Genomic DNA, 23548 nt, shown 5'->3' on the forward strand with positions numbered 1-23548 from the left:
TCCAGCATAAGGTCAAGTGTGGGTTGATTTTTTTTTCATTTATGGGATATGGGGGTTGCTGGCAAGGCCATTCCCCATCCCTTGAGAAGGTGGTGGTGAGCCACCTTCTTGAACCGCTGCAGACCGTGTGGTGAAGGTACTCCCACAGTGCTGTTAGGGAGGGAGTTCCAAGTTTTTGACCCAGTGACGATGAAGGTTCAGCGATATACTTCCAAGACAGGATGGTGTGTAACTAGGAGGGGAACTTGCAGGTGATGGTGTTCCCATGTGCCTACTGCCCTTCTAGGTGGTAGAGGTCGTGGGTTTGGGAGGTGCCGCCGAAGGAGCCTTGGTGAGTTGCTGCAGTGCATCTTGTAGATGGTACACACAGTGCGCCAGTGGTGGAGGGAGTGAATGTTTAAGGTGGTGGATGGAGTGCCAATTAAGTGGGCTGCTTTGTCCTAGATGGTGTTGAGCTTCTTGAGTGTTGTTGGAGCTGCACTTATCCAGGCACGTGGAGAGTATTCCATCACACTCCTTACTTGTGCCTTGTAGATGGTGGAAAGGCTTTGGGGTGTCAGGTGGTGAGACACTCGCCACAGAATACCTAGCCTCTGACCTGCTCTTGTTGCCACAGTATTTATGTGGCTGGTCCAGTTAAGCCTAGAAATAGTAGATGCATTGCTGATCATCTTCCAGCATTCGATGGAATCTGGAACAGTACCCATGGATTGGAAGGTAGCTAATGTTACCCCACTATTCAAAAAAGGTGGTAGAGAGAAAACGGGGAATTACAGACCGGTAAGCCTGACATCGGTAGTGGGGAAAATGCTAGAGTCCATTATAAAAGATGTAATAGCAGAGCACTTGGAAAACAGTGACAGGATCGGACAAAGTCAACATGGATTTACAAAAGGTAAATCGTGCTTGACTAATCTACTGGAATTTTTTGAGGATGTAACTAGGAAAATAGATAAGGGAGAACCACTGGATATGGTGTATTTCGACTTTCAGAAGGCTTTCGATAAGGTCCCGCATAAGGGATTAGCGTGTAAAGTTAAGGCACATGGGATTGGGGGCAAGGTATTGACTTGGATAGTGAACTGGTTGACAGACAGAAAGCAAAGAGTTGGAATAAATGGGTCTTTTTCCGATTGGCAGGCAGTGACTCGTGGGGTACCGCTGGGATCGGTCCTTGGACCCCAGCTATTCACAATATATATTAATGATCTAGACAAGGGAACTAGATGTAATATCTCCAAATTTGCAGACGACACAAAGCTGGGTGGGCGTGTGTGCTGTGAGGATGCCAAGAAACTCCAGGATGATTTGGACAGGTTGGGTGATTGGGCAAAAGCATGGCAGATGCAATATAACGTGGATAAATGTGAGGTTATCCACTTTGGTGGCAAAAACAGGAAGGCAGATTATTATCTGAATGGCAATAGATTGGGAGAAGGGGAAGTGCAACGAGACCTGGGTGTCCTTGTGCACCAGTCGCTGAAGGTAAGCATGCAGGTGCAGCAGGCGGTTAAGAAGGCAAATGGCATGTTGGCCTTCGTAGCGAGAGGGTTTGAGTACAGGAACAAGGATGTCTTGCGGCAGTTATACAGGGCCTTGGTGAGACCACATCTTGAGTATTGTTTACAGTTTTGGTCGCCTTATCTGAGGAAGGATGTTCTTGCCATGGAAGGAGTTCAGCGAAGATTCACCAGGCTGATACCTGGGATGGCAGGAATGACGTATGAGTAGAGATTGGGTCGATTGGGCTTGTACTCGCTGGAGTTTAGAAGAATGAGAGGGGATCTCTTTGAAACGTATAAAATTCTGACAGGACTGGACAGATGTTCCCGATGGTCGGGGAGTCCAGAATCAGGGGTCACAGTCTAAGGATAAGGGGTAGGCCATTTAGGACAGAAATGAGGAGGAATTCCTTCACCCAGAGAGTGGTGAACCTGTGGAATTCTCTGCCACAGAAGGCAGTAGAGGCAATACATTAAATATATTCAAGAAGGAGTTGGATATATTTCTTAAGGCTAAAGGGATCAAGGGGTATGGGGAGAAAGCAGGGACAGGGTACTGAACTTGGATGATCAGCCATGATCGCATTGAATGGCGGAGCAGGCTCGAGGGGCCGAATGGCCTACTCCTGATCCTATCTTCTATGTTTCTATGTCTCTTGTCAATGGTGACCCCCAGGACGTTGATGGTGGGGGATTCAGTGATGGTAATGCCGTTGAATGTCAAGGGGAGGTGGTTAGACTCTCGCTTTTTGGAGATAGTCATTGCCTGGCACTTGTCTGGCACGAATGTTACTCGTCACTTACCAGACCAAGCCTGAACGTCATCCAGGTCTTGTTGCATGCGGGCATGGACTGCTTCATTGTCTGAGGAGTTGTGAATGGTGCTGAACACTGTGCAGTCATCAGTGAACATCCCCACTTCTGACCTTATGTTGGAGGAAAGGTCATTGATGAAGCAGCTGAAGATGGTTGGGCCTAGGACACTCTCCTGAGGAACGCCTGCAGCGATGACCTGGGGCTGTGATGAATGACCTCCAACAACCACAACCATCTTCCTTTGTCCAGAGAGTTCAGCTACTTTCACAACCCCATCCACCACCACCCTCCTCTGCCTGGCTGAACTTGTTCTCACATTGAGCAACTTCTCCTTTGAATCCACTCACTTCCTCCAAATTAAAGGTGTTGCTATGGGAACTGTTATATCCGTGTATCTTAATGTTGTGTCCTTCAATAATCAGACAACAGACTGCAGGGAACGATTCAACAGGTGTTTACTGAATGAGGGTTACTCTAGAACTAACTGTACAGATCACTACTCAGGTTTTATATACAGGTGTGGTCACTGCCGGTACTACAGTATACAGGAGCTGTAAAAAGTAGTTCTCTCCCTTAAGGTATATATACATTACATACATTACAATTCCTCCCCTTTTAGCTTAACAGTACCATAATACTCATTTAACAATTAACATTTTTAATATACAATATTTTATGAAAATAGTCCATTCATATATTCAGTCTCTGGGGAGGCTCCCTGATTCTTTCTGGATAACGCCTTTCCCGAGTGTCTCGCTCTTGGTGTGGAGGCGATTCTAGCACCCTGTCGTCAGTTGATTCATCAGCTTCCAATGCTATTGTTTCTGAGGTAGATGCGACCTGCACGTCGGGTTCCTCAGCAGGTACGTATGGCCGAGACATGAGGTTGACTCGTTCCTGTGACTCTAGGATCTGGTCAGCATGGCGTCTCACAATGTTCTCCCCAACATCCACTGTGTACATTAGTGGCCCCTGCCGTGTGCATATCGTTCCTGGTTGCCATTTCTCTGTTCGGTAGTCGCGGGCCAAGACTGGTTGCCCTACATTGAAGCTCCTTGTCGGCTTCTCATTGATGTGCTGGAATTGCTTACTCTCAACATCTCTTCGTACATTTGGTCTGAGCAAATCCAGACGAGATCTCAACCTTCGGTTAAAGAACATCATGGCCGGGTCCTGGTTGGTGACTGCATGTGTCGCATTTCTGTAGGCTAACAGGAAAGTGTCCACCTTATGCTGCAGTGGAATGTCGTCATCGCACATGGCCTTTACTGCTTTTTTAAAGGTTTGTACGAACCTCTCAGCCAATCCATTTGTGGCTGGATGATACGGGGCGGATGTGTAATGCCTTACCCCATTCCTTTTCATAAATCTTCGAAAATCTCCGGACACAAACTGTGGTCCGTTATCAGAGCAAATCTGCTCTGGCAAGCCGTTCCTGGCAAAAATGGTCCTTAGGACTGCAATAGTTTTCTCCGTGGTGGTGGAGGACATTTTGATCACCTCAGGCCATTTCGAGTGCGCATCCACGGCTATTAAAAACATTGAGTCCACGAATGGACCAGCAAAATCAATATGCACCCGTTGCCATGGAGATGAGGGCCACTCCCATGGGTGTAGAGGGGCATGTGGTGGTGCATTTTGGACCTTCTGGCATCCTGAGCAGCTCTTTGTCAGGTCCTCGATTTGCTGATCGATCCCCGGCCACCACACATAAGCCCTAGCAAGGCTTTTCATTTTCACCCCTCCCAGATGGCCTTCGTGAAGCTCATTGAGCACTCTCTCCCTTAACTTGGGTGGAATTACCACTCAGGATCCACACATCAAGGTCCCCTGGCATACTGACAGCTGTTCTCTTCTGGATGAGAATGCTGGCAACAGTGAGTCGCCATGTGCTGGATATCCCTTCACCGTCAAATCATATACCCGAGACAGTGTCGGGTCATTTCGGGTCTCCTTCTCTATACCAGCGTTAGTTACTGGCAAGCATTCAATTATAGTCGAATGAAATATTTTGACAGGATCCACTGCTGGTGCTTCCTCCGCAGTAGGCAGTGGCAGGCGTGATAGCCCATCAGCGTTTCCATGCAGTTTCGTGCCCTTATACTCGATTTCATATTGGTGCGCCCCTAGAAAAAGGGACCATCTTTGTAGCCGTTGCGCAGTCATCACCGGAACGCCCTTCTTTGGATTAAAGATGGAGACAAGTGGTTGGTGGTCAGTCAGCAAGGTGAACTTCTGCCTGTGCAGATAGTGATTGAACTTTTTCACTCCCCACACTAGGCTGAGGGCCTCCCTGTCAATCTGGGTGTAGTTACACTCGGCTGAGGTTAGTGACCGAGATGCAAAGGCTACTGGCCTCTCTGAGCCGTCCGGGAATTTGTGCGACAGCACCGCTCCAATGCCATAGGGTGATGCATCACATGCCAACCGAATTGGTAGTGCTGGGTTGAAATGAGCCAACACCTCTTTTGATGTGATCAGTGCTTTGCTCTTCTGGAAAGCTCGTTTACATTCGTCACTCCACTTCCATGGTACCCCCGTTTGCAGTAGGGTGTTCAGTGGGTGTAGTACGGTAGACAAATTCGGCAAGAACTTATGGTAGTAGTTCACCAGCCCGAGGAACGACCTCAGTTGTGACACATTTTCTGGTGCTGGAGCCTTGACTACTGCCTCAATCTTTTCAGGGGACTTATGTAGCCCCTCTTTATCAATAACGTGGCCACAATACGAGATCTGCTTCTGGAAAAACTCGCATTTGTGGCGATTAGCTCGGAGCCCATACTCCTTCAATCTAGTGAGCACCTGCTCCAGGTTGGCAAGGTGATCGCTGTCATTTTCGCCCGTGACCAGGATGTCGTCCAAATAACACTGGGTCCCTGGAATCCCTTGCAGGACTTGTTCCATTGCCCTTTGCCAAATAGCCGGAGCTGATGCTACCCCGAACACCAGCCGGTTGTATTGGTAGAGACCTTTATGAGTGTTGATCGTGAGGTACTGTTTCGAGGCTTCTTCTACCTCCATTTGCAGATACGCCTGGGCCAGATCAATCTTAGTGAAGCGTTTCCCTCCAGATAGCGAGGCAAAAATATCTTCAATCCGCGGAAGCGGATATTGTACAGTGTGAAGGACTGGGTTCACTGTCACCTTAAAGTCCCTACAGATGCGAACCTTCTTTGGTTCCCCAGGCGTATTACTCAACGACCTCTTCATTACAGGAACGATGGGTGTAGCCCACTCGCTCCAGTCCACTTTGGACAGGACTCCTGAACGTTCCAAACCTTCCAGCTCTGCTTTGACGGCTGGGCGGATGGCATAAGGTACCGGTCTGGCCTTAAAATACTTTGGGCTTGCATTTTCCTCTATTTTGATCGTCGCTGTTATGCCTTTTAGTGTTCCGAGTCCCTGCTGGAACACTTCTTGTGCGTCAGTTAGCATTTTTGACAGTCGTCCAGGTGTGACGTCGTCATCCTTTTTGGCATCTACAGTCAGTGCTTGTATGGAATGCCGATCTAGCTGTATCTTCCGGATCCATTCACGTCCTAGTAGTGGTGGTCCTCCATCTGGCAATACATATAGGTCCATTTTTGGTGTTTCCTTGCCGTTATATATAATGTTCACCCTTACTTTGCCCCGTGTATGTCTTCAAGACAATCTTTGTATCTCTCAAGGGTATATGTGAGAATAGCCGCTTGTAGTCCCTTCGGTTTATGACTGTTAGGGCTGATCCTGTGTCCAATTCATTTTTCACTTGGACTCCTGTTATCTTGAGCGTGACCCAGATAGTTTGGTGATCCTCCATTTTGATCACATTATGTAGTTTCAGACAACCCAGCTCCTTGCTTCCGGAGTCTGTATCACTCTTCTGTTCGTCTGAACTACTCTCCGTCACCTTATGTACCTTCTTGTACTTCTCCTGTGGAGATTTCTTGCTGTTGGTTTTCTTTCCCGACCTGCAGACTCTTGCTATGTGTCCTACTTTTCCACACTGTCTGCACACTTTGTCCTTGAACCAGCAATCATTATGGTCGTGTGTTGTTCTGCCGCAGCGATAGCACTTCACTGTTCCATATGTCATTTCATTTGTGCCATATTCTTGCGGTCTCCGTTGTATCTCTGCAGTGCCCCGTGCTGCTGCTTCGTGTGATACTGCAATGCTGAAAGCCTTGTCCAGCTCAAGATCCTTTTCTGATAGAAGCCGTTTCTGGGTTCCTTCACTTTGAAGCCCACACACAAACTTGTCCCTTAAAGTATCTGCTAGTCCCATTCCAAACTGGCAGTGTTTCGATAGCTTGTGCAGTTCCGTTAAATACTCAGCATTACTTTCATCTTTATGCTGGTTCCTTTTGTGAAACTTAAATCTTTCTGCTATCAGCAGCGGTGTGGGGTTTAAGTGGTCCTGTAGGGTTGACACTATGTTTTCAAAATCCTTTTCTACTGGCTTCTGTGGGGTTACTAGGTTTCGTAGTAAGCCATATGTTTTTGCACCCATTGAATTCAACAATACCAGCGCTTTCTTGTCATCTGGCACTTCATTCGCCTTGCAATATACTTCTATGCGTTCGACATATGTCGTCCAATCTTCGACTTCATTGTCGAACGCTGTGATACTGCCACTCTTTGGCATTTTTGGGTGTGGTTAGACTGGCTTAAAATGGCGTCTCCCGCGCTTTCCTTTCTTCCCCGCTGCGGCTTAAAATGGCGTCTCCCGCGCTGCTGCCAACGCCGCTCTCGGCGGTCCTCGTGGCAATGGCAGCGCCTCGCGTTTTCCTGCGTGCCTCTCTCCCCTGTTGACGCTGCTCGGCCCTTGAACACCGGCTGCGCTCTGCTCTCTCTTGTCTCTCTCCCCCGTTGATGCCGCTCGGTCCTGAACACCGGCTGTGCCTGTGCGCTCTGCTCTCTCTCTCTCCCCCGTCGACGCTGCTCGGCCTTTTTCTGTGCCGCTCGGTTGGGCTCTAGCCCGCCGCTGTCCGGGAAGGGTCTGCGCAGTACCTGTTGCCAGCCCGTTTCGCTGGACCACCGTGACTGGAAAGCCAAGCCTGGCTCTCGACAGCCTCCCCTGTGATGCTCAAATCTCCGCTGGATGACTGGGCGGTTGCCCGTGGTCGATGCCCGTGCTTCTGGAATCGACCTTCTTCCACTGTTCTCCAGGAGCGAATCCCTGGGAGGTGATGCAGAGTTGCAGGTAGGTTCGAATCTGCCTCGTCGCCAATGTTATATCCGTGTATCTTAATGTTGTGTCCTTCAATAATCAGACAACAGACTGCAGGGAACGATTCAACAGGTGTTTACTGAATGAGGGTTACTCTAGAACTAATTGTACAGATCACTACTCAGGGTTTATATACAGGTGTGGTCACTGCCGGTACTACAGTATACAGGAGCTGTAAAAAGTAGTTCTCTCCCTTAAGGTATACATACATTACATACATTACAGGAACCGCATGTGTTCTAGCTATGCCTACCTTTTCATGGGATATGTGGAACATTCTTTGTTCCAGTCCTACTCAGGTCCCCTCCCTTACCTCTTTTTCAGGCACATTCATGACTGCATCGGTGCTGTTTCCTGCTCTCGCCCTGAACTAGAACATTTCTTTTACTTTGCTTCCAATTTCCACCATTCCCTCACCTACATATGGTCTATCACCGACTCTTCCCCTCCTTTCCTCGACTTCTCTGTCTCCATTTCTGGGGATAGGCTATCAACAAACATCCACTATAAGCCCACTGATTCCCTCAGCTACCTGGACTACACTTCCTCCCACCCCACTTCCTGTAAGGACTCTATTCCATTCTCCCAGTTTCTCTGTCTCCGTTGCATCTGCTCTGACGATGCCACCTTCCATGCTGCCTGACCTGCTGAATATTTCCAGCATTTTCTGTTATTATTTCAGGTTTCCAGCATCCACAGTATTTTGCTTTTGTACATTCACTACTCCTCTGATATTGAGGCAACCCATGCCTGCATAGAGCAGGACCTGGATAACATCCAATCTTGGGTTGTTGACAAGTGGCAGATGATATTTGCATCACACAAGTGCCAGGTAATGATCATCTCAACAAGAGAAAGCCAATCCACCTCCCTTTGACCTTTAATGACATCACCACTGCAAAGTCCCCATCATCAACATCTTAAGTGTCACCATTGACCAGGTGCTTAATTTGACCGGCCATAGCAAAAGAGTAGCTACAAGAGCAGGGTAGAGGCTGGGTAATCTGTGATGAGTATTACAAGGCTCAAGTCAGGAGTGTGATGGAATAGTTACTTTTTTTTTATTCGTTCCAGAATGTGAGCGTCGCTGGCAAAGCCAGCATTTATTGCCCATCCCTAATTGCCCTTGAGAAGGTGGTAGTGAGCCGCCTTCTTGAACTGCTGCAGTCTGTGTGGTGAAGGTACTCCCACAGTGCTGTTACGGAGAGAGTTCCAGGATTTTGACTCAGCGACGATGAAGGATCGGCGATATACTTCCAAGACAGGATGGTGTGTAACTTGGAAGGGAACTCGCAGGTGGTGGTGTTCCCATGTGCCTGCTGCCCTTGTCCTTCTAGGTGGAAGAGGTCGCGGGTTTGGGAGGTGCTGCCGAAGAAGTCTTGGTGAGTTGCTGCAGTGCATCTTGTAGATGGTACACGCTGCAGCTACGATGCGCCAGTGGTGGAGGGAATGAATGTTTAAGGTGGTGGATGGAGTGCCAATCAAGTGGGCTGCTTTGTCCTGGATGGTGTCAAGCTTCTTGAGTGTTGTTGGAGCTGCACTCATCCAGGCAAGTGGAGAGTATTCCATCACACTCCTGACTTGTGCCTTGTAGATGGTGGAAAGGCTTTGGGGAGTCAGGAGGTGAGACACTCGCTGCAGAATACCTAGCCTCTGACCCACTCTTGTTGCCACTTGTACTAGTTGTCTGGTTGGCTGCAGCTGCAACATCATTCAATGTATACAAGATTCAATTGTGACTGGGAGCCACTGGCGAGTGTCAAATCTTTGTCGCCTCTTTTGACTGAAGATTATCACACATTTTAAGTTCACCGAAGATACCGTGATACCTGGGATGAGGGGATTGCCAAATGAGGAGAGATTGAGTAGACTAAGTCTATATTTCCTAGAATTTAGAAGAATGAGAGGTGATCTCATTGAAACATTGATGTGCCAAATAACTGCCTGAATCCATGAGGGTAAAGCTTAAAACTAAAGGCTTTTATTAAGTAAGAACATGGCATCAAGTTAACACAGTCATCACCGACCCAGCCCTTGGTAGAACATTCCAGAAGAGGGGCGGGGCTAGGGAGGAGCATTAGTGGTTACACCGGTAGAACATTCCAGACATTAACAAGTACAACAACAACAGCAACAATACAAATGCCAGAACACAGAGTTATTTCATCACATTCACCCCCTGCTATAGATTCAGTCTGTCAGGAGGTCTGATAATCCTCTGGGAACGACATAACTCTTGCTGAGGCTCCTCTCGGAGTACTAACTCCGGTTCATTCGAATTCTCAGAATCATCAGTATTTCCCACACTGAGGGTTTGTGTCTCTGAAGGTCCAATACCATGATTGAAAACTCTACTCTCAGAGTCGAACTCTTTTCGAGCTCCAGCAGGTGCAAGATCTTTAATAGAGACCGTATCTTCTCGCCCATCCGGATATTGAATATACGCATACTGGGGATTAGCATGGAGGAGTTGTACCTCCTCCACCAGTGGATCAGTCTTGTGGCCTTTCACATGTCTGTGCAACAACACAGGGCCCGTGGTCGTCAACCATGTGGGTAACATTACTCCATTAGTAGCTTTTCTTGGAAAACTAAACATCCTTTCATGAGGGGTGGCATTCGTCGCTGTACACAAAAGAGACCTTATGGAATGCAGCACGTCTGGCAGGACATCCTGCCAGCGAGAGTTCGGCAGGCCTCGTGACTTCAGAGACAGTACGATAGCCTTCCACACTGTCGCACTTTCTTTCTCGACCTGCCCATTACCACGAGGGTTATAGCTGGTAGTTCTACTCGTTGCAATCCCTTTCGATAGCAAAAACTGTCGCAATTCTTCGCTCATAAAGGAAGAACCCCTATCACTATGTATATAGTTAGGCATGCCAAACAAGGAAAACAGTTGGCAGAGGCATTTAATTACAACAGCACTAGTCACATCCGGACAGGGCATAACAAAAGGGAACCGAGAGTACTCGTCTATAATATTAAGAAAATAGACATTACGGTCGCTCGATGGAAGGGAACCTTTAAAATCGAGACTCAAATGCTCAAGTGGTCGAGTTGCTTTAATAAGATGAGCTGGCTCGGACGGCTTATAGAAGCGGGGTTTGCATTCAGCACAAACACGACAGGTTCTGGTCATTGTCCGGACCTCCTCAATAGAGTAGGGTAGATTGTGGGACTTAATGAAGTGGTTCATTCTGGTAACCCCAGGGTGGCAGAGTGCGTTGTGGAGACTTTGAAGCTTATCTATACCTAGACTAGCACATACTCCTCGTGACAAAGCATCCGATGGCTCATTAAATACTCCAGGCCTGTACTGAATATCATAGTCATATGTTGACAGTTCTTTTCGCCATCTTAAAATCTTATCATTTTTGATCTTGCCTCTCTGCTTAGTGTTGAACATAAAGGCCACGGACCGCTGGTCAGTAATGAGCGTAAAACGTTGGCCAGCGAGATAATGTCTCCAATACCTGACTGCTTCGATAATTGCCTGTGCCTCCTTTTCCACTGAAGAATGTCGAACTTCTGGTCCTTGCAATGTACGAGAGAAGAAAGCTACTGGTCTACCAGCTTGGTTAAGAGTTGCTGCCAACGCAAAATCAGATGCATCACTTTCCACTTGAAATGGGATCTTCTCATCCACGGCACATACCACTGCCTTCTCAATGTCCCGTTTGATATTAAGGAAAGCCTCCTGAGCTTCCGCCGATAGCGGAAAAGATGCCGACTTAATAAGAGGTCGGACTTTATCTGAGTAGTTAGCCACCCACTGGGCATAGTACGAGAAGAATCCCAGACACCTTCTTAAAGCTTTTACAGTGTGAGGTAAAGGTAATTCCTTAAGTGGGCGTAATCTTTCAGGATCTGGCCCGATTACCCCATTCTCCACAACGCAACCAAGAATACACAAATGTGTAGTATTGAAGGTACACTTGTTTTCGTTGTAGGTCAGGTTTAACCTCTTTGCAGTCTCTAGGAACTTCGCGAGATTTTGATCATGCTCCCGTTGGTCGCGCACACAGATAGTAACATTGTCCAGGTACGGGAATGTTGCTTCCAACGCGTATTCATCCACCATACGATCCATCTCCAGTTGGAAGACGAATACCCCATTCGTCACTCTAAAGGGCACCCTAAGGAATTGGTACAGGCGCCCATTAGCTTCGAAGGCCGTATAAGGTCGGTCTTCTATTTTAATGGGGAGTTGATGGTAGGCAGACTTTAAATCAATGGTGGAGAACACGCGGTACTGAGCTATCTGGTTCACCATCTCAGAAATACGAGGCAAAGGATAGGCGTCTAATTGGGTATACAAGATTATAGTCTGGCTATAATCGACCACAAGCCTTTTCTTTTCATTAGTTTTAACCACCACCACCTGGGCACGCCACGGGCTATTACTGTGTTCGATGATTCCCTCCCATTGAAGCCTTTCCACTTCCTCTTTTATAAATGTTTTCGCTTCTGAGCTATACCGTCGACTGTTAGTCATTATCGGCTGAAAATTCAGTAGCCTTAGCGCCTCATTTGAGGCGCTAGAGGGCCTTGCGCCGGAGTTATGGCCAGTAGTGAAATTCCCTGGGGCCCTAAATTGGCGTTGCTCCGGTAGCGCTGCGCCGGCACCGATGACGTCATCGGTGTGCGCAGCGTCCCGGTTGCCGTGGTAACCCGCCCGAACTCCGAAATTGAGTTGCGGCCGCCTCGCCCGTGGCAGCCGCAACCAGCGTTTTGTCAGAGGTGCCTTACTGCAGTTAGCGCCGGCGCATTAAAGGCCCCGCGGTGGCCGGCCGCTTTCCCGCCGGCCGCCTGCCCGCAGCTCCCTCCCCGGACTTCTCTCCCCCCCCCCCCCGGAACAGATGCAAGCCCGGCACTTGTCCGAGGTGCCGGGCTCATTTTTAAGCAGATTTGCGCGGGCCGCGGCCGGGTGCAGGCAGCTCCTCCTTAACGGAAGGAGGAGGCCTGCACTTCCCCAGCTTGCCGCACCGCATCGGGTGCCGCAGCGCCGGAATTGCAGCGCGAAACGGCAGTTAGCGCCCTTTTCCAGGCGCTAAGACCCTTCAGTAGCGCCGGCAGCCGTTTGGGCGCGGCGCCACTGAATTTTTGGCGTGCGCAGGGGACTTAGCGCCGGCACTAATTTCCGGCGCTAAAGCCCTGGCTAAGCCAAAACCCAATTTCTAGGCCAAAAGGTCTACAATTAGGAGCAAGGTTCGTGAACAAAGAAGGCGGACTTACTTTTAAAGTAGAAAGGCCGCAGACTGTGAGTGGAGGCTGAGATCCACTATACTTAAGGGTAACGCTCTCATGCTGACACTGGAAGTCCAAGCCTAAAATTAAGTTCACACACAACTGAGGTAATATGAGGAGTTTAAAGTCCTTATACTCCGTAACCTTAACGGTCAATGTGACTTTACAATATCCAGTTACCTCCGAAGTAAGGGACTTGGACGCCATCACGATTTCACTTCGAGTAGGATACACCTTCAATGAACAGGAGTTAACAAGGTTGGGGTGTATAAAACTTTCAGTACTGCCACAGTCTATCAAACACCCAGTAGGACGACCATTAATCTTGATGTCCATCATAGATTTCGACAAGGAACACGGTATGGTCTGGTCAACCGTAGCCGAGGCTAGAGTAAAACGATGGGCGGCAGCAGAGAAGACATCAGGTACAGGATTACCCTTACACACTTTACTAAAATGTCCCCGTTTCTTACATTTAAAACAGGTAGCCTCTCTGGCTGGGCATCTTTGCCTGGGGTGTTTAGATTGGCCACAAAAATAACACTTAGACCCATGGGGTACAGCCGCAACAATAGGATTAAGTGGAGGCTCCATTGATGTTATGGATGCCTCCATACTCGGAACACACGAGGCTGAGAGAGACGCATGGGCTGATGCATACACTTCTAAATTCTTCTGGGCCACATCTAATTATCGAGCAGTAGCGACGACCGTTTTTAAAACTAACGAGTCGTTCTTGAGGAGTCTCTGTCTAATATAATTAGATCGGAGGCCAGATATGAAAGAATCGCGGATAGCTTCTTCCTGATACACTATGGCAGAGACAGCCTTGTAGTTGCAATCCTTAGCCAAAGCCTTAAAGGGGATCGATATCCAGACGCTCTGGTTTCAAGAATCGATCCATCTTCCAAAAGTTGTTACTTAATAAAATTGATGTGCCAAATAACTGCCTGAATCCATGAGGTTAAAGCTTAAAACTAAAGGTTTTTATTAAGTAAGAACATGGCATCAAGTTATCACAGTCATCGCCGACCCAGACCTTGGTAGAACATTCCAGAAGAGGGGCGGGGCTAGGGAGGAGCATTAGTGGTTACACCGGTGGAACATTCCAGACATTAACAAGTACAACAACAACAACAACAATACAAATGCCAGAACACAGAGTTATTTCATCACAAACATATAAAATTCTTAAAGGGCTTGACAGGGTAGTTGCTGGGAGTATGTTTCCCCTGGTTGGAGAGTCTAGAACCAGGGGTCACAGTCTCAGAATAAGGGGTCGGCCATTTAGGACTGAGATGAGGAGAAATTTCTTCACTCAAAGGATTATGAATCTTTGGAATTCTCTACCCCAGAGGGCTGTGGATGCTCAGTTCTAGAATATATTCAAGACAAAGATCGATAGATTTTTGGATACTAAGGGAATCAAGAAATATGGGGATAATGCGGGAAGATGGAGTTGAGGTAGAAGATCAGCCATGATTTTACTGAATGGTGGAGCAGGCTCGATGGGCCGAATGGCCTACTCCTGCTCCTATTTCTTATGCTCTTATAAGATTATAAAAAGTATGTCCGGAAAGTTACTTTAAATTAAATTATGATAGTAGGACAAGAGGTCATAGGTTTAAAGTTGTAAAAGGCAAATTTAGGATTGATATCAGGAAGTGTTTCTTCACACAAAAACTAGTCAATATATAGAATGGACTCCTGGATAGAAATGTGCTGGTGAAAACCCTGGAACCACTTTGGGCTGGATTTTGCTTTTGGAGCTTTTGGAGGCGGGACTCCCACTTGTCGGGTTTTAGTCCCGCATCCATCGACTTCTGGCCAACCCACACTATTTTCCCTTGATTGACCTTGTTAAGCCCACCCAGCGGGTTTAGCAGGCCAATTAAGGGAAAGCCGGTTACAGAGAATGTCAACGTATGACGTTTCATTTTTGACAGATGAATTGTCATCATTTGACAGCTCTGTGAAGCTGTCAAACACTGACATTCTCTGTAGTTTGATGAGTTCTTGTATTCAAGACTCATCAAACCTCTTTCTTTAGCAGAAATTAGATAGTTGTTGCACTGGAGAATGCAGCAGCCATCTGTCATCTCTGCCGCGGAGATGCGAGACTCTCTGCATCCCCAACGATTAAAGCCTGCAGGAAGAAACAAAGGTGAGTAAACTTTTTCTAACACTTTCCACTTACCTCACATACTCACCTCTCCACACTTGCACCCCGCCAACCCCCGCAGACCCACTGCTCGCCTCGGTGACCCTGGCGGAGTTCGCAGCCTTCTGGAAGCCCGCACTTGTGAGGGCAAAATGGGGATAATCCTCCTATCTGCCTATTAGTTAAGTGGCTGTAATCCCCTTCCCGCCTCCAGGAGACGGAACTCAACGCGGGTCGGCTACCCGCCTTTTGGGAAGGTGGCACGGAGGCGGGTTGGGGGCGGGATGGGCACCCGCCCCCAGATTCTGCCATTTTCCCGGCAGTCCCACCTCCAAACCCGCCTCCCCAGGGCTGGCAAGATTGAGCCCTAAGGAACCAATTGGATGCTGCACTGTGGGGATTTTAGGGTCATTCTGGATGGATGAGCGAAGATGGGCCGAATGGCCGCCCTCATCTATAATTCTCTTATGATATCATAGGGAGTTCCATTATCAACTTTATCAGTAATGTTCTCAAAGAAGTCAAAGAGAATTGTCAGGCAGGATTTTCGCACTCCTAATCCACCCTAGCTGTTTCTTATTAAATCATATCTATACTCCTTCAGCCTGCCATTAAGAATAAATTTCATTCTTTTATTTGTTATTGATGTTACAATAATGGTTCTGTAATGCCTGGGTCAGATTTAGCATTCTTTTTAAATATATGGCACCATGTTTGAATCATTAGCCAGCGCTTCTTCATGATGATAACCAGTGACCCGCAGACCTTCTGCCTTGTGTCCTTCAGCACCCAAGCAAATATGGTATCTGACCTTGGAAATTTGTTTGTTTTAAGTCCCTTTCTTATCAAGTACTTCTGCCACACTGATGTCAAAGTCCTCTAAGATGTTGGGTGTCCTATAAAACTTGGACAGCAAGTTAATATTAACCTCTTTACTGAGTTCAGCACTTTTAGAAAATATTCATTTTACAATTAGTTTATCTGCAAACTCATTTTGCTACATTGTTTAATTCACTGCTACTTTTATTCTTTAGAACTCTAACCGTATACTCTTTTACTGCCAGGAGACTGGAAGAAAGTTCTAGTATTGTGCTTTCTTATTCTCATTTTAAGTGACCTGTTAACCTATTTTGGTATAACCCTCTTCATGAAGGTGCAATAAAGTTCTTTAGATGCAACCACATAATGTTCTAGCCCTGATTCTGTAGCAGGACTTGTGTCTCCACACCAGCAGCGGAGCCTTGCGGTTTCTGCCCTTTAGAGTCCTTAATGTCCATCAGGAAGCAGAGGGTAATGGTTGATGGGTGTTTTTGTGACTGGAAGGCTGTTTCCAGTGGGGTTCTGCAGGGCTCAGTACTAGGTCCCTTGCTTTATGTGGTATATATATCAATGATCTAGACTTGAATATAGGGGGTATGATTAAGAAGTTTGCAGATGATACTAAAATCAGCTGTGTGATTGATACTGAAGAAGGAAGCTGTAGACTGCAGGAAGATATCAATAAATTGGTCAGATAGGCATAACAGTGGCAAATGGAATTCAATCCGGAGAAGTGTGAGGTAATGCATTTGGGGAGGGCTAACAAGGAAAGGGAATACACATTAAATGGTAGGACACTGAGTAGTTTAGAGGAACAAAGGGACCTTGGAGTGCATGTCCACAGATCCCTGAAGGTAGCAGGCCAGGTAGATAAGGTGGTTAAGAAGGCATACGGAATGCTTGCCTTTATTAGCCATGGCATAGAATACAAGAGCAGGGGGGTTATGCTTCAACTGTATAAAACACTAGTTAGGCCTCAGCTGGAGTACTGCGTGCAGTTCTGGTCACCACATTACAGGAAAGATGTGATTGCACTAGAGAGGGTACAGAGGAGATTTACAAGGATGTTGCCGGGAGTAGAGAATCTTAGCTATGAGGAAAGGCTGGATAGGCTGGGTCTGTTTTCCTTGAACAGAGGAAGCTGAGGAGAGACCTTATTGAGGTGTATAAAATTATGAGGGGCCTAGATAAAGTCGATAGAAAGGACCTATTTCCCTTAGCAGAGGGGTCAAAAACTAGGAGGCACAGATGTAAAGTAATTGGTGGAAGGCTTAGAGGGGATTTGAGGGGAAATTTCTTCACCCAGAGGGTTTTGGGGTCTGGAACTCACTGCCTGAAAGGGTGTAAGAGGCAGAAACCCAAACCACATTTAAAAAGTACTTGGATGTGCACTTGGGATGCTCTAACCTGCGGGGCTACGGACCAAGAGCTGGGAAGTGGGATTAGGCTGGATAGCTCTTTGTTGGCCGGAGCGGACACGATGGGCTGAAATGGCCTCCTTCCGTGCTGTAACTTTCTATGAGTCTTTCTATGAGGGGCATTATGTAAATGCAAGTTTCTGTTGAATTTTTCAAAACAATTGTTATTTGCTCCATGACTGCATTCCCAACTCCAGAATATCTTATTTTAGACGGAGGAGTGAGAAAGTTTAGACTGTGGATAACTCCAGAACTAACATTGATGCTGTTAAACATAGCTTGAATGAACAATTCTCTTGCACAGTAGGATACATCTCACTGGCCGCAAAATTGGGACCGTTAAGGCCGGTTTTGCAGACAAAATGGCAGCTTCCTCATTTCCGCCACTTCCGGTGTGTAATGTCGCGGCCACCATTTTAGGCAGGTCAGCAGTGCTGCCGTTCCCTGCACTCGCTGCCTATATTTAAAAGTCGCAGATCGTTACGTGCAACACCCGAACTGACACACAATCTGTGATTTTCGGCGTCGCCGTTCTTGATACCGCTCGCTCCAAACCACGCACGAAAGAATGTGTGTGCAGCAGTACAACAGAGACACTGCCAGCACTTCTTAAAGGGACACACACATCTTTTAGGTAAGTTTAGATTTTTGCTTTTGGACTTTTTTTTTACAATTTATTGGAGTAGTGGCTTGGTGCAATACAGTTAAAACATTGTTAAAGTGTGCAGGGAGTGCTGCTGGACGTTTGCAGGGCTTTGGCTGTTAAAGGAAGGTCTCTGAGAACATCACTTACTCCCAATCCTGGGGGCTCTAGTTGCAGTCTCCCTTGGGCTGCATCATCACATGCCAATGGAGCAAAGGCAGCAAAGAGGACCAGCAGCTTGAAGAGGGAGGAGGAAGCAGAAGAGGAGGAAGCAGAAGAGAAAAAAGCAGAAGGAAGGAAGCAACCCAGACAGCCCCTCTCTGGCCAGGACATCTGGGATTGAATCATCCACCTGCGGTACCAGTGAACACAACCCCAATTCCCCTTGCAGCATTAGTCCCACACCTTACCTTCCCTCTGTTACTGATCACAGCGTCCTCTTGGCTACAACGCTGAAATAAACTACTACAAAGCAAACTTTCCTATCCAACTTTATCCATATATTCATCCAATATTACATCAATAAATCAACTAATCACCCTTATGCATTCCCTTAGTAACTGTCTTGCGTGTGCTTTTGCCTATCCTAGTGCCCCTACGCAGTGCTACCCCAGTGGTTGCAGCATGGCTGCTGGAAGCCTGCTGACTTTCAGTGGGGGACACTGCAGATGGCCTTGCACAATTACCTCGAGGAGCTGGTGGCTGGGAGTGTGAAATTGAGTAATGGTGTTTCTTCTTCTTTGTTACTCTCCTCTCCTTCTCGGTCAACCACTGACTGGGCAGGCTGGATTTCATGGGTGCCTGAAATGAGGAAGGCACAAGGGTAGGGTTGTGGTGAGGGGAGCGGGGTAAAGCAAGAGGTGCATGCTTACACCATGTGCAGCTTGTAAATCAGAAGAGATCGTGGGATGAGAGGGGAATGGGATATGAGAAGGAGGATAACGTATGAGGATACCAGCATCTCTTTCAGCCCAGCCACTGGCCAAGGGCTCAGTCATGCCCCTGCCATGAATGGCCAGCACCGTCTCCTCCAAGGGGGTGAGGTGAAGCTAGGAATGTGAGCTGTGCCTCGTGTTTGGTAGAGATTGTTGGTAGGTGAGTGATTGAGGGGGGGAGGTCATGCATTGAGCAGTGTGTGAGGCTAGTGGTGCAGTTGGTAGAAAACTGCTATTGAAGATGCATTCACTGACCTTGACCACTGGTCTGAGGTCATGAAACTTCTTTGGACACTGGAGCCAGGTCCTGGGGCCGATACGGCTAGCAGTGACAGCTTCGGTGATCTGGTCCCACATCCTTCTTTCTGGAGGGCCTCCTGGCCCCTGTGGGTAGAGGACCTCTCTTCCAGTGTTGGCCCCCTGCACAATGCTGGAGTACTGTGTCCGAGACCCTGGGTGCCCTTTCCCTGGCCTATTGAGCCATTTGTGTTAGTGCTGAAGCACTTTTATCACTTTTTATTTGCAGAAGGCAGCTCAGCTTTAAGAGCTGCAGACTGACTTGAAGAGGAGCAGGCTAGCTTTAAGTGAAGCCAGCCTCGCTCCAGTAACGCGAACTCCGGCCCCCCGCTGAGCGCACAGCCTGTCAGCAGCCATTCACTGCTAGGCTGTGCGCTCCTGTTAATTAGCAGGCAGCACCAAATTGACATGCTGCCTGCGCTTTCTGAACGGGCGCGGGCATATCTCGCATTGCGGTGCCCGCACCCATTTTTTTGCGCTATTGACTTTCACCCCCACTGTCTTTTATCCCTTGCTAAGAGGAGATCCAATTAAAGGCCTGGCCAGTTCAGAGTGTGACTGGCAGTCAGGCTGGGATTCAAATCAAAGTGCCTCGAACGAGAATCCAATTTTCAGCAACCAGGCTGCTAAAAAGTTACACTCATTCTGAAGTGTGAATTCAATTTGTTCCATTTGCATCATTGGTCCATCAAAATATTCTTCTTTTGCACTTGGCAAATGTTGGCAGGTGAACTGAAAAACAGATTTTGTGTTTGCACACATGCGAGGATTGGACACAGTATTTAAATAGGAGTGGCTTTTTCCCATATTAAAAATCTTTTTTTTTGTCATGTGGGAGCATTATGCAGTTCAGCAAAGTCTCCTATATTGGCATGAAATTCTACTCTTAGTAAAATAATATTTATATCTGATTTTTTCACATATCCTTCTGCTTGAAAATAAATGCATTTATATATACTGCAATCAATTTGAAATCTATCTCATTGTTTGTTCACCTTAAATGTGCTTGAAGTTGACAGCCACGGAGGATAAAAGATACTCTCAAAGTTCTGGACTCTTGTCTCTCTGTGGACAATAAACAATCTGTTATATTTATAGACGTGCAGCTTCAAACTAATCTTATCTCAGGCATCTTTATTAGTGTTTCTGGGATGGGGAAATCAAGCAGTGGGGATGCAATTACTGGTGCATCACCACAAAGCCACCTAGCCTGATCCTGTGCATAGAGATTCGCAATTTCCAAATCACTTTCATAGACAGAGGATGGAATTCCTCCAGTGCATTAGAGGTAGTGTGGAAGTTTACAAGCATCTCTTAGTAAACGTGCAAAGTATATTCACATTGGTGCATCAAAGGATGTATCAAGCCAATGGGGGAGAAATTCAGTATCACCACGTTTGGGGCGTTATACTCGAGCGGGCGCGAAATTTAGCACCGGCGCAAATTATCGCCACCTACTGCTAAATTGACCTGCTTCGCCCCAGGAGGTGCTTGGAGCGCTAAAACAGGCGCTGCACGACTGTCTTAAGGCGCTAAGCCGGAGAAGCGAGGCGCTACCACCGAGGGCGGGCGCAGCGCAGGTGCAGCCAGTTAGCGATTGCATGCAGACACGCTGGCGCCGGTCAGCTCTTAAAGGGGAGGTTCGATCTTGGATTGCAGCCACACCCTGCGCATCGGAGCCCTGATTCTCGGCCTGGACAGACCTGCTGCCACATTCTAACGCCTAGGACCATGGAGAGGGCCAGGGAGCAAGCGCAGCGGTTCAGTGAGGGGGCCCTGCAGGTTCTGGTTGGCGCAGTGGAGTGCAGGCGATCTATCCTGTTTCCGGACAGTGGCAGGAGGCCGCTGCCCAACGACTATCGCAAAGCTTGGAGGGAGGTGGCTCACAGAGTGACCTCCAGCAGCATGGTGCCTAGGACCCCTGTGCAATGCAGGAAGAAGTTCAACTACCTCACTCGGGTCGTCAGGGTGAGTACCCTTTTCAGTATCCTCTTCATCCCTGCATGTCCACCTCACTTTATGGCCAAAGGGTCCTGAAAGCCCCACTGCCTAGCCCTCATCCAACACCTATGGGCCTTTCATGAAACTCACACGCACATTCAGCACTTTACACACTGTAAGGGCTAATCGACCATGGGAGGCAGTGCAGCCAAGATCAGGGCTTCACACTGTAAGGGCTATTCGACCATGGGAGGCAGTGCAGCCAAGATCAGGGCTTCACACTGTAAGGGCTAGTCCACCATGGGAGGCAGTGCAGCCAAGATCAGGGCTTCACACTGTACTCAGAGCCCGTCCTTTCTCTTGCAGGGCAAGCTGGCCCATAACAGGAGGCAGCAGCAACGGACCGGGGGAGGCCAGCCTCACCTTCAAGACCTCAGCGATCTGGAGCAGCGAGTCCAGCGGATTATGGCAGGCCGGATGATTGGCCCTGTCGCCACTGGAAATGCCGACCCCGTTCTGGACAGCAATGGTAAGGTCATCACCTTTTTGACCTCTCTCCTTCCACTTGTGCCTCACACCAGCATCCTTTGCCACTATCGAACCAATACAGTGCATTGTAGCACTCATGCCTCCCTCGCTGCCGCCCTGTCCTCACGCTAAAGCAACTCTTGTATCTCCCTGCTTTCAGATGCTGATTCGCCAGGTGAGGAGGCGGGCCCTCAAGCTGCCACTGTGAGTGATTCTGAAGGCGAGGAGGAAGAGGAAGCCGGACCATCAGTGCCACCCTCAGCCGAGGCAGCCCATGACCATAATGGGGACACGTCTTCCCTGGAGGGGAGCAGGGGGGAATGGTCTGTGGAGGGTGAAGCTCCGGGGCCCAGCGGGCTGCAGCAATGCGGGGGGGGTGGTGGGTAGGGAAGCTCGGCGGCCTTCTCCCCGGAGAGAGAGTCTGGCCTCGAGTCCTGCTACAGTGAGCGCAAAAGAGGTGTGGCTCCTCGCTGAAATGGGCGCCCAGGCGGAGCACAGGCACACTGCGCTCATGGCTGCAGTGGCAAGGATGCCCAAATCCATTGAGTCACTGGCAAGGAGTGTCCAGGACTTCAGCGCAGCACTGGCAAGGAGTCTGCAGGACTTCGGCGCAGCACAGGCAAGGAGTCTCCAGGACTTCGGTGCAGCACATGCGGCTTCCACGCAAGTGCTTAGTGGTGCAATGCAGTCAGTGGCTGGTCTGATGCAGATGCAGATTGAGGCCACACGAGCACTGACTGCTGCCACCCTCGCTGGATCGAGCACGAATCGCCGGGGCACTCGCCGCACCGCAGCAGGCCAGCAGTCTGTGCTTCAGCAGATTGCTCCGCATGCTGCAGTGCTGCTCCGTGGGAGTGCCAGTGTGTCGTCCGACCAGGGACCGCGGCTGTCCTCTGTCAGGATGGCAGCATTCCTGCTGCCAATGCCGTCACTTCTCCACTGCAGCTGCCACCACCTGTAGGACAAGCTGCTACTGCCCATGCAGAGTTGGAGCAGTCAGCAGCTGGGCCCTCCAGGCCCAGAGCTGGTCCAGGCCGTACCTCAAGGGCATCTGCCGACTCAGTTTATGACACTCAACAGCCTTCCCCCAGCCTTGCTGCAGCCACTGGGGTCCCATTGCGGAGGAGCTGCAGGTTAGGAAGAGGCCAATCTCGCAAGCGAAGCAGATCACCCTCGAAGGGCAAAAAGTAGGAGGTGTGGTACTGAAGGCCGAGGATCGTGGTCATTTTTTGGTTACTCTTTTTGTTCATTGTCTCCAGGTTGTGAGAGCCAGTTATGTGTCTGACTGCTTTTTTGGGGGTTTCTCTCTATTACTTTGTCATGCGGGAAGGGCACACAGTTTGTTAAATAAAGAAGGGGGAGAAATTGGGTGGAGCCGCAAACGGGGCGCCAAGCTCGCCTGGGCGGCAGATTTTGCGCTGCGATCGAAGCAGCAGCGATCGCCGGAAATTCAGCTTGAGCGCCCCAAGAGGGACACGGGACGAGGCTCGAGGTGCTCCGCATCCCTATTAGGGCGCTGAAACTGAATATCGCAGCGCAACGTGCCACAGCGCCACACGCTGCGGCACGGCGCGCTGCGGTACTGCAGGCCTTCCTCCCATTCTTAAGGGGGAGGGGCCTGCACCAGCGCGATGAGCGATAGCGAGTGCCGGCAAAAGAGCCCGGCACCAAGGAGAAGTGCCGGGCTCTCGGAAAACAGCCGGCAATGCCACGGGGGGAGAACAGGAGGCCGGGGATGGAGGTGCTGGCAGGCGGCCGCCGAAAAAAATGGCCGCCCCGCACCTCCACCTTAATTTGCGCCACTGCCGCCACAGGTAGGCCCCGTGAACCAGACGCGATTAGCGAGCGGCGCTACAGAGGCGGTCGCTGCCAAATATCGCGATCGCGGCGGTAGTGGGGCGCTGCGCACACCGATGACGTCATCGGTGGCGGCGCAGCGCAACAGGCTAATGCCGCCATTAGCACCCCAGCTAAATATCGCGGGAGACGTGGCCAGTGGCGCTAAAGCCACTGAGTGCCCTCTTTAGGC

The sequence above is a fragment of the Somniosus microcephalus genome, chromosome 14, assembly GCF_052327205.1.
Source record: "Somniosus microcephalus isolate GS21.2 chromosome 14, FLI_Smic_1.0, whole genome shotgun sequence".
Taxonomy (NCBI): domain Eukaryota; kingdom Metazoa; phylum Chordata; class Chondrichthyes; order Squaliformes; family Somniosidae; genus Somniosus; species Somniosus microcephalus.